Consider the following 18,343-nt stretch of genomic DNA (forward strand, 5'->3'; position numbering starts at 1 on the left):
TTATTAAACGCAATAACTTGCGAAAAACAACTCCTTGCAGTCTCGTGCTGTCTGACACTCACCGAAACGTGCGCACAAGCGAACGAACTGTCAAATACACACACAGTTGTGTCAAAATGGCTGTCTTGATGAGTATTCATGTAAACACAGTCGGTTATGCTTTAAGTGAAAGATATCAGTTGGGGAAATAAATAGATTTGACCGACTTAAAACAATATCGTATCGCATATCGCATTATTTAACAAGGATATCGCATTTTTCTTCAATATCGCACAGCCCTACTTCCAACACTATCACTGTCTCTGCTGTGATCTATTGAGCGCAGAATCTTTAGTACTTCTATTCCTCAGCTGCGCAGCATATATACCTGACACCACTCCCAAGTTGTTCTTTGCTGAAATGAAGTTTTATTCACGGCAGGGAGATCACTGGTCACAACAACCAAATGAGTCTCCTGAACAGAAAGATGCATGTACATTTATGTTTCTTACAGTTGATTGAAAATCAATGTTACTCAAGCCTTCTTAACTGTGGTTGGTTCTGGTGATTGGTTTAAGGTAATCAAATGACTACACCTTTTTGGCTAAGTCTACATGGTCTTTGACCTGAACATCCTTAGTCTGCTTTTTTTCTGTAGTGTCATGCTAAATAACCCTTTGACCATTTCTGAGGCCGTTATATAAAATATTTCCATCACACCTCTCACATGCCACACCAGTACACATGGAAAGTAGCCATATTTAAACTAGCATTTGCTCATCAAAGATTACTCCATCGGGTTCTGACCTCATAGGGGAGGGAGAGAGCCTGGGATGGAAGTGTTTTCTTCTATGTTTTGTCTTTATTGTTTTGAGCTCTGTACATGTTAATAGATGTAAATAATATATGTTGTAGAGTTGAAATGTCATGAAGGTTTGTTTGTTTATGCCTTGTCACCTGTTTGTAACTTATAGGTTTTCCCCTTAAATGATATGTTCTAAAAATAGGATGAGCCAAAGCCTATAAAAGAGGCAGCCATTTTAGGGCAGGGGAGGGAGTGTGGAGAGATTCAATCTCGTTTGTGGTTTTTGGTCCTGTACATCGGCATAGCCAATTTACATTTGTGTATTGCAAGTTTATTTTCCTCTGTATTATATTTTGATTATTTTTGCTACTGAATATTTTTATTTCTTTCCACCTTGGGAGTTAAAACCACTCTGGACTGTGTATTTTTGTCCCTGTCACGTATTTTACACCTCTGTCCGCTGGTACATCCTGACAATAGTGTCTTATATATGACGCGATGACCCCTTTGAATAAAAGTATAATTTGTTTGTTGAACGCACAGGCTTGCAAAGTACACTTCTTTTGACTCGTACACTTACACAGGAGTTGATACATGCGCAGTTTTGAGCAATCTCTCGCCACGAGTTACAACCCATGTAAATATCTTTGTATTCTTCTTTAATGCTAGAGTTGTTAAAATGAGGGTACTTTCTAACCTTCAACTATCTTGTGAATCGACGCACCAAGGGCACGGTTGCCACATTGTGGATAAACTAATTACTAATCAAATTTGCGTCATGCGCTCTGTACGCTGACTCTCCTGCATACTTTGGCCTTTGGAATGATTTCGGTCAATCTTGAAGCTTACAGGAACAGTTTCCCAAAAACAAATAAAAAGTTCTGTCCTGAAACTCTAGATGGCGCAGGCTGACAGGTCCTTAAAGGTGCAGTGCGTATATTTTCTGAGAAACGCTGTTGAAAAACGATCAGACCGAGCACTAAAACACACGTGTAGCCAATCAGCAGTGAGGGGCGTGTCCACTCATGAGAGGGGAGGTGCCTGTACGGCATAGCATGTTTGTGAAGTTGGGGGAGGCTCTATCAAGATTGGGGTGTGATCCTTTTGGGGGTGTGTTTGTTTTGGTGATTTCAAATATCAACAGTGTTTCTCAAAATTCGCTTATTGCACCTTTAACTCAATCTGCTTGCAATCACATCATTCTCTTTAGAGCACATCTGATTGGTTCCTGCTGTATCAGTAGCAGGCACGTGCAGAGGGGGGGGCTTTGGGTGCTCGAGCCCCTGCCCTTTTTCAAAATGAATCAAAAGTGCCCCTCTCAGACAAATATCAATGATAATATCGTGGTCAACAAAACTACATAAATGTGATTATTATAACATGACAATGTATACAATAGTAACGAACGGCTCAAAAGTCGGACAATTTCTGTTGAGGCGTTGCCATAACGCGTTGCTATGGGTCGCGTGCGTTTTGATTGACAGCAGATTTTCCTCTGTTCGGAAACGGCTCTCGAGCCAAATATGGTCCTTTCAGAGAGTGTGTGGCCTCACGGGAAAAAAAGTAAACCAATATTTTTTTTTCATCCATAATCAGAGCTAATGTGTTGATTTAATTACAAATCTATATATTATATATTTTAAAGTATTACACAATTCACCAATGCCCGTTTGTCATGTATATACACCAACCAATCTTGATCTGGCAAAGCAAGTTCAAATTCCATTGGGCGATGTGAAGTGGAGCGGTAATTTTCTGTTCTTATTCATAAATCGGTTGAAAATTACATGGACAGACGAACTAACGTTTGTGGAACGATTTCCTGCGGTTTGTCTCATTTTATAAATTGCATCACTGACAAAATGGATTTTAACAGACAACAAACAAATCCCTGCACAAAACCATGCAGCAGCAGCAAACGTCGCATTAATGGTAAGTGTTAAATTCACTTGTATTTATGTATATTGATACACCGTTTACCATTTCATGAAACTATCAAAGTTAACAAAAACCAAGTGCCACCGGCATACAGGCCTATTATGTGAAGATACGTGAAAGGACTTTATTATATTACCATTTTTGAATATTATGCAGCATTATGAAAGTCTCTTATGTTCATCAAGCCTGCATTTATTTGATAAAAAACAGCAATATTGTGAAATATTATTAAAATGTTTTTCTATTTTAAAATAATTTAAAATATAATTTATTCCTGTGATCACAGCTGGATTTTCAGCATCATTACTCCACTCTTCAGTGTCACATGATCATTCAGAAATCATTCTAATATGAGGATTTAATGTCAATGATTGAAACTGTGATACTATTTTCAAGATTCTTTGATTAATAAAAAGTTAAAAAGAACATAATGTAATAAAATTTCACAATATTAGGCTACTGTTTTTTTCTGTATTTTTGATTAAATAAATGCAGGCTTGATGAGCATAAGGATATATATATATATATATATATATATATATATATATATATATATATATATATATATATATATATATATATATATATATATAATATATTTACATATTGCCCCTTTTTTACATTTGAGCCCCTGCCCCTGAAGAACTCTCTGCACGGCCCTGATCAGTAGCCAATGAGCTGTCATGCTCAACCTTCAAATGCTTTGTTAACATTTGCTGTAGTTGCAGCGCGATTTTAGAAACCCTCCACTTTTGCCAGCTCCACCTGTATTAACTGAAATCAAAAAGAATTAGATTAAATCTTACATTTTTGGTAACGTTGCATGTCAAATTACACATAAAACGTGTGATTTCTAGTAAAATGTTTCACTTTGTTAAATTTTGATAATCAAGTAGTCTAGCAGGAGAAATGGTTCCCATGTATCCGCTTGGCAGTTTTTTGTAACCTGTTTTTTGGGACCCTAATGGTTTCTTGTTAAGAATTTTTGACGTTGCCATTAGGTCAACTAATGTCCCACGGGGTTCGTTTGGCGGCCATCTTGAATTGATGTCAATGTGAGTGGCGAAAACACAGATTTTCATAACTCCTAAACAGTGTTGCCACAGTTACTTTGAAAAAGTAATCTGATTACTGATTACTCCTTTAAAAAGTAACTTAGTTACTTTACAGATTACTTGATTTTAAAAGTAACTAAGTTCGATTACAAGTTACTTTATTAGTTACATTCAGCAGTTGCCGACAACACCTCTGCAGCCTCAACATAAAAATGAGAATGACCACCGTTTTTGCCAACACTCACTTTATTGGAAGTGCATTTTTAACAGTAACGTCAACAATGTATCTCCGGACATTTTAAGTTGAAATTAAAAAATACTTCCTGAAAAAAAAACATGTTTTAATAAAAAATGTAATAAAAACGGTCTTTCTTGACTTCACTTAACAGAAATACTCTCCCTGAGCAGGGGTTTTTTCCTGGCTCAAAATGAGGCGGAGGTGGTCAAATCCTGCTTGACCCTGCTTGCGTGGCTTTTGCCAATTAATTGTCAGTTTTAGGGCTTTGTTATACATTTTTTGTGTGTAAATAATTAGGAATTTAATCCCTTTTGAAATTATCACTTTGCAGTGTGTAAGATTACAGCTAACACCTTTAAATATTTAAATATACATTCAATTCAGTAAATAACTGAAACAAGCACAACAAACTGGCAAAATAAAAGGGTTATAAATGTATCATTCATATATTTCTACATCACTATAGAATATCTGTACGTCTGTGTTTGTGGAACTAATAGTCACTCTTTAGTAGAATATCCTACACACAGTGTCAGAAAAGATGATTTATGGCTTTATTTATGACCATAATTATGTCCACATGTCACTCAAACTGACAGGTCAGGGGTCTGTCAATGGATGTATTTATGAGTGTTGTCACCCTGATTGACAGGTCACGAGTGTCAATCAGATATAGGGTCTGTTGGATTTATAGTGAGATATATGGGTATATTTATGGCGGGTGTATCTCCCCCCCCCCCCCCCCAGATTGGCGTTTTTACAACATTTTTGTTGAACCCTAGCTCTTTGGCTCCTTTCAGTCTGTTGGAAACTCTTTGTGATTGTGTTTCCTTTGATTGTTGGGGGGTGAAAGTCACACAAGCAAGTTTTTAACTTTATGTTGTCATCTCAGCAGGATCAGCAGTGTTTGATAGGGTATATGTTAATTGTGTCAAGACATACAGGACTACCATTACCCCTATGCAGCACTGTCTATGTCCATTAAAATAACATGTATGGGCATGATCTATATAGATCAACTGTGTGTGTATTGCCACCACATTAGTACCTGAACTATAGGTTAATGTTAGTGTTTAAGACAAAGAATCAGAAATAATCATCAAGCCAAAGAGTCCTCATTAGCGACATACCCATCCTATTTTCTTCTCAACAATGTTGAAAACTTTCTAGAACATCTGAATCTGTGTTTCCAGACACAATGATAGGATCTATGTTAAAAATACAAAAATAATTAAAAACATTTATTTAACTCAAAATGAAGGTGTTTGTGAGTCAATCTGGTGGGGGAAGAGATCATCCTTAATGTGTGAATGGATTTACGAGAGTTGCTTTGTCTAGATGTTTAACGAAGTTTAAAGACATTTTATCAAAACCTATCTGTTGATTCTGGGATCTTATTTGGATTTAGTGCACATAGTTTTGTCTTTATTTTTGTTATTTAAGAATTTTTGTTTTTAAAGTTTTTAAAAATGTTTTAGCTTTTAATCCAACCATACGCTGTGTGTGCCACAAAAGCAAAGCATGTTGTTTATTTTCTTTTAATAAAACTTGACTTTGACTATTTTTATTCTTTAAATTCTTATAAAAAAGTCTGGTGACATGTATTTTTTCTTCAGGAGTGATAAGTAAAGACAAGTAAAAACTCTTTGGATGTGTTTTTGGCAAACACATCATTTTCACTTAGAAAGCGTTTTAATGTTTGGACTGAACCTTTTTCTTTTGACAAACCTATATTTCATATGCTTTACCTGAGGTGTTTAACAACCACAAGAGATACATGTTGATCTCTTTGTTTCAGGTAGTGCAAACATGTGATGTTCAAGAAAGCTAATCTTGGTTTAATCTTTGTGAGGCCAGAACACAAAATTTAGTGTTGGGTGATCCAGACAAAGGTTCACTAAAAGTTAATGAGTTTGTTTGCCCATATAATTTTAAGATATTGGGTTTAACCTATTTGGCTTGCTGACCACTGATGAGGGGGCTCGATGAAACAGTTTCAACTCGAGCTCTGATATACCCCCACAGTGACTAAATATAGGATGTGATTATGTAGGGCAAGGTACCTAAGATGTCTGTTGATTGGAAGATTAGATGGACTTGCTCTTCCCTAAATTACGTTTAGGAACTTTACAAAATATTCTGGAAGTCATTTTCACTCCGTGAGTATGCTTCAACATGTAAATATACAATATATTGCATATTATGGTTTCATGTTGCTTTAAAGTTTTTGTTTGTTTGTTTGTTTTTTACTAACATCCAGCAGAAAATGAAAGAGATGAGCTTAAGATGTTTCAACTATTACCATCCTCTTTGACCCCAAATAAACAGGTAATGGGATGTTTTATCAAAGCGACAAAATACACAGTTAGATGTTTTTTCTTGGTATGTGTGTGTGTGTGTGTGTGTGTGTGTTTAGAAGTAGTAGTAGTAGTAGTAGTAGTAGTAGTAGTAGTGGTGGTAAAAATCTTTGTGTGCATTTTTATATTTTATATTTTTTCAGGGGTTATGTCACACCGCTGTTATTCAAAGTTCCACACTCTTGGCTATGGATAACTTTCAAAATAATCTTTATACAGGAATCATGTGTCCAAAATACCTTTCATTTTAAATTCAAAAGACCAAGAATGACCTTACTAAGAAAAGACAACATGCATTGAAAAGTATAATTTATAATGAATACAAAAAATACATTTGTGAGCAATTGTGAAAGTTTGTAAATTGGTTTTGTAAGTTATGTTTTTATATCTTACATTGGAAAGTGTGTGTGATGAACACAGACCTTTGTGTGCAATTTGTAAGTTTGTTACAAGTTTGTAAATGTGTTTTTACATTTTACTTGTATTCTTCTATTACACTATTACTAGATTTAGTCATCTTGTTCAGATAGCACATTTTCATGTTTCTTCTTCTGTTCGGCTGTTTCGTTTTAGGTGAAGTCGCCTCTTTGGATGTTGTCAACAAAACATGATCAAATCAGAGTAAGATCATAATTCTCACATTGGAAAGTGTGTGTGTGTGTGTGTGTGTGTGTGTGTGTGTGTGTGTGTGTGTGTGTGTGTGTGTGTGTGTGTGTGTGTGTGTGTGTGTGTGTGTGTGTGTGTGTGTGTGTGTGTGTGTGTGTGTGTGTGTGTGTGTGTGTGTGTGTGTGAACACAGACCTTTCATTTACGAAAAGTTTTTTTGTCTAAACATTCTCTTTTGACAAACCAACATTTCAAATGATTTTCCTAAGGTGTTTAACATTTGCAGAATCATTTCTTTCAACACCCCCCCCGCTTGACATTAAATATTATAGTGTGTTTTCAGCTATTATCACCATCTTCTTTAAATCAAAAAAGCTACTACATGTGCTAAAATATTTGAAAATGTATTGCTCTTCTATTAGAACTATGCCACACTGTTGTAATGCAAACACATTAAGAAACTATAAAGATGTAAAGGCTGGATAAATTAATAACATCATCTTTATACCAGTATTCATTTTGCACAAAAGTAAATTCAAGAGGTCAATTTATTAGGAATGTGTGTAAGGCATATAGGAAAAGAGTCATTTAGCTATAAAGAATACAGAAATCCTTTCTTCTGATCTTTTGTAAAAGTTTATGGAGATTTTGTAAATAAAAATTTTCCACTAGTCGATGACGCTGTTTACATTTTTGTAACATTTGTGCAGTTTGTAAAGACTACTCTCATGAAAACATGAACAAATACAGCATAGAGAGAATAGGTGACAGTCCTTCTACATGACACTGTTTAAGACTAAACAAATTATTTTTATTTGAGGTCATCTTTCTGGGTAGTCTGAAACATCGACATGATAATGAGTCTTGCTGTTTTCTACCTCTACAACTATTACACTTTAAACTATTGCACTAAAATCTGTAAATTTCATGGCACAGTCACAGATAGTTATTTTGTGTATTTCTCTAAAAAAAAAAGTTAAGTAAATGTAATACAGTTAGGTAGTAATTTAAGTGAAAGGTGAGATGATTCTTGTTTTTTTTTTTATTTGTTCACACCAATACTTTGACAGCAGTGATTTTGGTGTCTGTCTTATAGATCTGATGCAGAAAACAGACGTTGTGTCTCAATATTTTGTTATACCAAAATGTTTTAACATACTGTAAATATGTAGTAATAAATAGATAGTTCAATAGTTCTGTTGCATTTGCTAGCTGAGATAATTTACAGTTATATGTGAAACAAAATCAGTCACTTCAGAGTTAGATTCTAATTTATATTGAACATTTGTTATTGTACCGCACGTTTAACAGTGTTAGTGCTCTTGGCCCTCATCAAGGTTTACATAAGTCACAAGGTCTTTCTTAGTGGTCATCTGACTCTGAAACAGCCAAAATATTAGCATGTAACCGTATGGAGACATTTTTTGTTTTTATGCGTTCTTTTATTTTGTTTGCATTTCTCCTGAAACACACTGTTTTGAAATTGTGTGTGTGTGTGTGTGTGTGTGTGTGTGTGTGTGTGTGTGTATGTGTGTCTGTTTTCCTTACACTTTGCAAAACAACAACAGTGTTTCGTAGAATCTGCTGTAATGTAAGGAAACTTTGTTATTGTCTTCTCTTTGTTCATATACGACAGTGTTCCTGTGAATTTGTTTGCTTTAATAAAATTATGGTTTTAAACCATCCTCGTCACTGGAGACATGTACATTATATTATTATACTATCCTAGTTTTTGAATAGCGTTGACATAGATTTGTGGGGTGGTATGTGGATATTAAAAGCAGCAAGAAACTAGGTAATATTTTATCAGCAACCCTCACAATCTATGGTGTAAAACAAAATACAGTGCACACCGATTTACCAACAAATTACTTTATCACTTTTGTTTAAAGAAAAGGGTTGCTTTTCTGAATTATCTCAACAACTGTGGTGTTTTATGACTAGCCTACTGAAGCTGTCACATTCTTGGGGCGTCCCATTCTTGGATGTTTCGCACCTACTGGCCCTACCTCATGAATTTGGTATTTAAAAAAGGTTTAGGATACAGTAATTAAAACACAGAAGGCATTCTACAACACTAACGCTTAAAATTGCTACTCCCAATGGTAATGTATTGAGTTTTTGCTTCTGTTTTTGTGTTACTTGACATTATCCGTGTTCCTTGCTATATGTTTACAATTTTTTGTTATTTTTTCTTTACAGTGATTGGATCCAATTTCCCACATCTTTAAGAGTATGTATGTTACTGTCATAATAATAGTTTATTCAGATTGTTGAAAATTGTTTAAAAGTGTTTGTATATTTTTGAAAAAAAGAATAAAAAAAACTAAAACAAAACAGTCCAATTATTATCGATGTGTTATACGCAATACATTGCGTTTTAATTTTACTTGAGACAATTTAATATGTTGATGTCACTAATGGAACATCTTAAAATTTTCTTTGGTAAAAGTTAACTTAAAGGCTGCACAAAAAGAAATGCCATCCTATCTACTTTCTAAATGCATGTTATGATTCCGAACAATCCACCATGTGCATAGGATTTTTATTTGTTTTTGACCTCGTAATATTTAATCAAAATATCAAAACTGGTTAAAATGATAAACTTCTCTCTGGTGACATATGTAGGACTTTTACAAGTGGCGATTTCTGTTAGATCGCGACTTAACAGTTGTTGGGTTTTTTTTTTTTCAATTTCTAACAATTGCCTCAATGCCTTTTGTCCAAACTGTTGTCATATCTTCAAAACTCTAAACAATTACCACAACATCCATCTGTTGTGACCATACCATTAACACAATTCATGTTGTATTCACGCAATATGCAGTCAGTTAATACAATTTTAAAATGCTTACATTTTTCTTTTCATACAAGCTTACCCAATACCAAAATAAATAGATTTTTCTGGTCATATCTACTGGTAAATGCTTATTTATATATGGGTAAACATATATCTATTGGTAAAATGCTTGTTAGCAGTTATAAAAAAACAAAAATGTTTCATTTTACATAGTTATTTATGACTCCCTGACAACAATCGTAAACCCAAGGTAACCCCAACCCCCCCAACCCCTGTCCTGATAAACTCTACAAACAGTGCTCTGTTATCACAAGCAATCTGGGTTTCCTAACTAAGCGAAGGGATCTAGCTCTACTAGCCAACCAATACCTGATTAGAAAGGTTTATGATACAGTAATTAAAATGACATTCTACAACTCTAGCGTTAAAATGGGTACTCCCAAAGATAATGTATTGAGTTCTTGCTTCTTTCATTATCCGTGTTCCTTTCTATACGTTTAAATTTGTTTTTAACTGTGATTGGATCCAATTTCCCTCACGTCTAAGAGGTGCAATTTGTACTTTTTTTGAGCTCAGACATGATCACAAAAAACATGTTAAGTGATTCAGCCTTTTATGTCAACAATATATTGTTGAACATACATTCATACATTGAAGTAGTGAAGAAAAATATAAAAAATGGCATTAGATACACACATTATAACAACAATAAGGACATTACAGGTGGTCTAGCCAGAAAAGAAAATCTCTGCAGACTATCATGTTTTGTTCTAGGGTATAGCTGACCAGAGTTCTAATCATTTCATCAGTGTCAGTTTTCTCATTTTTTGACACCAGTGACACACATAGATCTGTCACAAATGTATACATACAAAGCATCTCAGTAACTCCTAACTCGTCGCTACAATCAGCCAACGCATCAATAACTTTTCTGAGGATTACACAGAGAGGCTCTTTGTTATTAGTAAACAAGCTTGTAACATCAGGCCATGAATTTGTCAGGCCTCTTACGACATCCATTTCTTTTTTTAGATTTGTTACACGTTTGGTATCCCCTGCACAATCATTATTTGAATCACATGCTGCATTGATGATCTTATGCATCAAGTCAACCATCTGGCCTCTAAAATGATCTTTAAACATACCGCCTAACACAGCTTTTACACAACATTCATTGCCCATGGTGCATTCGCACACCTGCTTTTGCACAGCATCATCAGAACCCAGTGGGCAGTCGCTCAGCTTCTGCGTAGCCATTCCAGAAATCCACAGTCTTGAAGACGTCTCTTCAGAACTCAACTTCGTGCACGGTATAAACTGTGTCCCCTATTTGATGCTGAAAGATTCGAATAGTCCCTGGAATCTCCTGTGAGTGAGTTCTTGCAGCACTATTGTCCAGACCAGGCGTTAACGCTGTGAAGTTTGGGTGTTTGAGTCAGATCCCCAAAAGTGCGAGTCGAAGAAGCGTGGTATATGTCAGGCTCAGACAAAAAGGAATGTTGAAGTTTACTTTGGCAGTCCATGTAACAACCAGACAATATTCCTTCAACTTTTGAGCTATGAGATGTTGCAGTACAGCCGTCTGTGCTGATGCAGTCGTCTAATCAGGTTGGCTAGTAGAGCTAGATCCCTTCGCTTAGTTAGGAAACCCAGATTGCTTGTGATAACAGAGCACTGTTTGTAGAGTTTATCAGGACAGGGGTTGGGGGGGTTGGGGTTACCTTGGGTTTACGATTGTTGTCAGGGAGTCATAAATAACTATGTAAAATGAAACATTTTTGTTTTTTTATAACTGCTAACAAGCATTTTACCAATAGATAAATGTTTACCCATATATAAATAAGCATTTACCAGTAGATATGACCAGAAAAATCTATTTATTTTGGTATTGGGTAAGCTTGTATGAAAAGAAAAATGTAAGCATTTTAAAATTGTATTAACTGACTGCATATTGCGTGAATACAACATGAATTGTGTTAATGGTATGGTCACAACAGATGGATGTTGTGGTAATTGTTTAGAGTTTTGAAGATATGAGGTCAGGGGATCTCTGGATAATCCGTAATTCGTTTGGAGTTATAAAACGAAAATACAGTTTTTCTGTTTTTTGTTTCAAAACGAAAAACCAAATAACCGTTTTTGGTGTCAGAATCAAAAAACGAAAAACCAATTAAAAACGGTCCGTTTTTCGTTTTGAACTTCAGTCAATTCGTTTTTCGTTTATAAACCAAAAACGGAAGTCACGTGGTCTATTCCTTTTTTGGAAGCGAAAGTAACCGGTAACACTTTCAAAATAGAAGTAACTATGGTTAACGAGGTGATTGTAGACTAACTATAACGTTTTTTAGTGCCACTAAAGTAGCACTGGGTGTGAGGGTAAAAAAAAACACTTAAGTTAACTGAAATAAAAATTAAAACTAATAAAATAATAACTCTGGCTGTTAGGGAGAATTAAACATTTGTAAGAACATTGGTGACCTGTAACTTCAGATTAAGACAAGTGAACTAATTTTATATATAGCTTAGGATAGCAGGAAGCCTATTTATTTATATGTTTCTATTATTTAATTCACATTTTAGTTTTGTAACATATGTCTTGCTATGTGGAAGCTCAACCAGCAGAGGTCACTCTACCCCCTTCTGCGCACCGACTCTTTCTGTGGGACAACAGGCAACAAGGGTTTGACCTTTTGACTTGTGTTTATATCAAAGAGAAGGCAAGCACTGCTACCAACAGAAGCTAATCACTGAGTTTGAAGGGTGTGCAGAACTTCACGTGCCTTCCAGCTCCTCTTTCTATGGCACTATAGCTGTTAAAAACTCTCAGCTTCCACCATCTACTGTTACCCCTTCTGTGTCAAAACAAAACTCTTCCAAAACAAATCTATAAAGTTGTATACCTTTTATTTTCATTCGCATTTTTCTCCAGTGTAATATACTTATTATGTTAGTAAAGTAGATGAAATATTTTTTATGCAGCTTGTAGTTCTCATTAGTTATGTAGACCTACTTGTGTGTGAAACCTAGCCTTACTCAGTCAAAAATTATCTCTAGCCCTGGGACTTTCAGATCTTTTAGTGCTTTTTTGGGTTTAATTCTGTTTGATGAACCACCAGGGAAATGCAGTGCTCTGTACTCTTGGTACTTGTGTAAAGTAAAATAAAAGTGAAGTTAAATTATTTAGTTTTGGTACTCTGGTACTACCCTAGTACTCGTGTCAGGGCCTCCCAGAGTTTCCCCAATACCTGGAGGATGTGAGCCTGTGCACTGTGTGCTGGGTTTAAGGACTGATGATAGTAGCAAGACTGGCCCCAGTCACCTACCATCACTCTCTCTTCAAATAAATGCTGGACTGGCAGGACACCACTCCTTCCTCCGGCACCATAAAAGGGCCTTTGTTGTCACTTTCAGATATTTACATCATGGTTTATGGTAAGCCACATCTTTGAATTGTGGCACTACTTTTGTGGAATTGGATGATGTCAACTAATGTACATCATAATGTACAAAGGTACAGTGAAGCAGGGCTCTGCATTGCAACTCTTTCACTTGCATATATGCCCTTAAATGATTTACAAGCATATTGGGTCAGTGAAGACTAAAACCTAGGCAAGGCAAGTTTATTTATATAGCACATTTCATACACAGTGGCAATTCAAAGTGCTTTACATAGAAGAAATTAAAAAATAATAAAAAGAAATAAGAATAATTAAAACAGTTTAGAAAATAATAAAATAAAACACAGTACAGTACAGTCGGACGGACATTGGCACAGTGCTCATTCATTAAATGCATAGCTAAACAGATGTGTTTTGAGTCTGGATTTGAAAGTGACTATTGTTGGAGCACGTCTGATCTCCTCTGTAAGCTGGTTCAGCTGCGGCTGGCATAATAGCTAAAAGCAGACTCGCCATGCTTAGAGTGAACCCTTGGTATTTCTAGCTGATATGATCCTAATGATCTGAGTGATCTGCTGGAATTATATTCAGTGAGCAAATCTGCAATAGATTGAGGTCCTAGGCCATTGAATGATTTATATACCAGTAATAATACTTTAAAATCAATCCTTAATTTAACTGGGAGCCAGTGTAAAGACGTGAGGACTGGTGTGATATGTTCATATTTTCTGGTTTTGCTCAGAATCCTGGCGGCAGAGCCCTGCTTCACTGTACCTTTGTACATTATGATGTACATTTGTATTTAAAGACATAAGTTGACATCATCCAATTCCACAAAAGTAGTGCCACAATTCAAAGATGTGGCTTACCATAAACCATGATGTAAATATCTGAAAGTGACAACAAAGGCCCTTTTATGGTGCCGGAGGAAGGAGTGGTGTCCTGCCAGTCCAGCATTTATTTGAAGAGAGAGTGATGGTAGGTGACTGGGGCCAGTCTTGCTACTATCATCAGTCCTTAAACCCAGCACACAGTGCACAGGCTCACATCCTCCAGGTATTGGGGAAACTCTGGGAGGCCCTGACACGAGTACTAGGGTAGTACCAGAGTACCAAAACTAAATAATTTAACTTCACTTTTATTTTACTTTACACAAGTACCAAGAGTACAGAGCACTGCCTTTCCCTGGTGGTTCATCAAACAGAATTAAACCCAAAAAAGCACTAAAAGATCTGAAAGTCCCAGGGCTAAAGATAATTTTTGACTGAGTAAGGCTAGGTTTCACAAACAAGTAGGTCTACATAACTAATGAGAACTACAAGCTGCATAAAAAATATTTCATCTACTTTACTAACATAATAAGTATATTACACTGGAGAAAAATGCGAATGAAAATAAAAGGTATACAACTTTATAGATTTGTTTTGGAAGAGTTTTGTTTTGACACAGAAGGGGTAACAGTAGATGGTGGAAGCTGAGAGTTTTTAACAGCTATAGTGCCATAGAAAGAGGAGCTGGAAGGCACGTGAAGTTCTGCACACCCTTCAAACTCAGTGATTAGCTTCTGTTGGTAGCAGTGCTTGCCTTCTCTTTGATATAAACACAAGTCAAAAGGTCAAACCCTTGTTGCCTGTTGTCCCACAGAAAGAGTCGGTGCGCAGAAGGGGGTAGAGTGACCTCTGCTGGTTGAGCTTCCACATAGCAAGACATATGTTACAAAACTAAAATGTGAATTAAATAATAGAAACTTATAAATAAATAGGCTTCCTGCTATCCTAAGCTACATATAAAATTAGTTCACTTGTCTTAATCTGAAGTTACAGGTAACCAATGTTCTGACAAATGTTTACTTCTCCCTAACAGCCAGAGTTATTATTTTATTAGTTTTAATTTTTATTTCAGTTAACTTAAGTGTTTTTTTTTCCCTCACACCCAGTGCTACTTTAGTGGCACTAAAAAACGTTATAGTTAGTCTACAATCACCTCGTTAACCATAGTTACTTCTATTTTGAAAGTGTTACCGGTTACTTTCGCTTCCAAAAAAGGAATAGACCACGTGACTTCCGTTTTTGGTTTATAAACGAAAAACGAATTGACTGAAGTTCAAAACGAAAAACGTCCCGTTTTTAATTGGTTTTTCGTTTTTTGATTCTGACACCAAAAACGGTTATTTGGTTTTTCGTTTTGAAACAAAAAACAGAAAAACGGTATTTTCGTTTTATAACTCCAAACGAATTACGGATTATCCAGAGATCCCCTGACCATATGACAACAGTTTGGACAAAAGGCATTGAGGCAATTGTTAGAAATTGAAAAAAAACCCCCCAACAACTGTTAAGTCGCGATCTAACAGAAATCGCCACTTGTAAAAGTCCTACATATGTCACCAGAGAGAAGTTTATCATTTTAACCAGTTTTGATATTTTGATTAAATATTACGAGGTCAAAAACAAATAAAAATCCTATGCACATGGTGGATTGTTCGGAATCATAACATGCATTTAGAAAGTAGATAGGATGGCATTTCTTTTTGTGCAGCCTTTAAGTTAACTTTTACCAAAGAAAATTTTAAGATGTTCCATTAGTGACATCAACATATTAAATTGTCTCAAGTAAAATTAAAACGCAATGTATTGCGTATAACACATCGATAATAATTGGACTGTTTTGTTTTAGTTTTTTTTATTCTTTTTTTCAAAAATATACAAACACTTTTAAACAATTTTCAACAATCTGAATAAACTATTATTATGACAGTAACATACATACTCTTAAAGATGTGGGAAATTGGATCCAATCACTGTAAAGAAAAAATAACAAAAAATTGTAAACATATAGCAAGGAACACGGATAATGTCAAGTAACACAAAAACAGAAGCAAAAACTCAATACATTACCATTGGGAGTAGCAATTTTAAGCGTTAGTGTTGTAGAATGCCTTCTGTGTTTTAATTACTGTATCCTAAACCTTTTTTAAATACCAAATTCATGAGGTAGGGCCAGTAGGTGCGAAACATCCAAGAATGGGACGCCCCAAGAATGTGACAGCTTCAGTAGGCTAGTCATAAAACACCACAGTTGTTGAGATAATTCAGAAAAGCAACCCTTTTCTTTAAACAAAAGTGATAAAGTAATTTGTTGGTAAATCGGTGTGCACTGTATTTTGTTTTACACCATAGATTGTGAGGGTTGCTGATAAAATATTACCTAGTTCCTTGCTGCTTTTAATATCCACATACCACCCCACAAATCTATGTCAACGCTATTCAAAAACTAGGATAGTATAATAATATAATGTACATGTCTCCAGTGACGAGGATGGTTTAAAACCATAATTTTATTAAAGCAAACAAATTCACAGGAACACTGTCGTATATGAACAAAGAGAAGACAATAACAAAGTTTCCTTACATTACAGCAGATTCTACGAAACACTGTTGTTGTTTTGCAAAGTGTAAGGAAAACAGACACACATACACACACACACACACACACACACACACAATTTCAAAACAGTGTGTTTCAGGAGAAATGCAAACAAAATAAAAGAACGCATAAAAACAAAAAATGTCTCCATACGGTTACATGCTAATATTTTGGCTGTTTCAGAGTCAGATGACCACTAAGAAAGACCTTGTGACTTATGTAAACCTTGATGAGGGCCAAGAGCACTAACACTGTTAAACGTGCGGTACAATAACAAATGTTCAATATAAATTAGAATCTAACTCTGAAGTGACTGATTTTGTTTCACATATAACTGTAAATTATCTCAGCTAGCAAATGCAACAGAACTATTGAACTATCTATTTATTACTACATATTTACAGTATGTTAAAACATTTTGGTATAACAAAATATTGAGACACAACGTCTGTTTTCTGCATCAGATCTATAAGACAGACACCAAAATCACTGCTGTCAAAGTATTGGTGTGAACAAATAAAAAAAAAAACAAGAATCATCTCACCTTTCACTTAAATTACTACCTAACTGTATTACATTTACTTAACTTTTTTTTTTAGAGAAATACACAAAATAACTATCTGTGACTGTGCCATGAAATTTACAGATTTTAGTGCAATAGTTTAAAGTGTAATAGTTGTAGAGGTAGAAAACAGCAAGACTCATTATCATGTCGATGTTTCAGACTACCCAGAAAGATGACCTCAAATAAAAATAATTTGTTTAGTCTTAAACAGTGTCATGTAGAAGGACTGTCACCTATTCTCTCTATGCTGTATTTGTTCATGTTTTCATGAGAGTAGTCTTTACAAACTGCACAAATGTTACAAAAATGTAAACAGCGTCATCGACTAGTGGAAAATTTTTATTTACAAAATCTCCATAAACTTTTACAAAAGATCAGAAGAAAGGATTTCTGTATTCTTTATAGCTAAATGACTCTTTTCCTATATGCCTTACACACATTCCTAATAAATTGACCTCTTGAATTTACTTTTGTGCAAAATGAATACTGGTATAAAGATGATGTTATTAATTTATCCAGCCTTTACATCTTTATAGTTTCTTAATGTGTTTGCATTACAACAGTGTGGCATAGTTCTAATAGAAGAGCAATACATTTTCAAATATTTTAGCACATGTAGTAGCTTTTTTGATTTAAAGAAGATGGTGATAATAGCTGAAAACACACTATAATATTTAATGTCAAGCGGGGGGGGTGTTGAAAGAAATGATTCTGCAAATGTTAAACACCTTAGGAAAATCATTTGAAATGTTGGTTTGTCAAAAGAGAATGTTTAGACAAAAAAACTTTTCGTAAATGAAAGGTCTGTGTTCACACACACACACACACACACACACACACACACACACACACACACACACACACACACACACACACACACACACACACACACACACACACACACACACACTTTCCAATGTGAGAATTATGATCTTACTCTGATTTGATCATGTTTTGTTGACAACATCCAAAGAGGCGACTTCACCTAAAACGAAACAGCCGAACAGAAGAAGAAACATGAAAATGTGCTATCTGAACAAGATGACTAAATCTAGTAATAGTGTAATAGAAGAATACAAGTAAAATGTAAAAACACATTTACAAACTTGTAACAAACTTACAAATTGCACACAAAGGTCTGTGTTCATCACACACACTTTCCAATGTAAGATATAAA

This window comes from Gobio gobio (assembly GCF_949357685.1).
Source record: "Gobio gobio genome assembly, chromosome: 16".
In the NCBI taxonomy this organism is placed as follows: Eukaryota; Metazoa; Chordata; class Actinopteri; order Cypriniformes; family Gobionidae; genus Gobio; species Gobio gobio.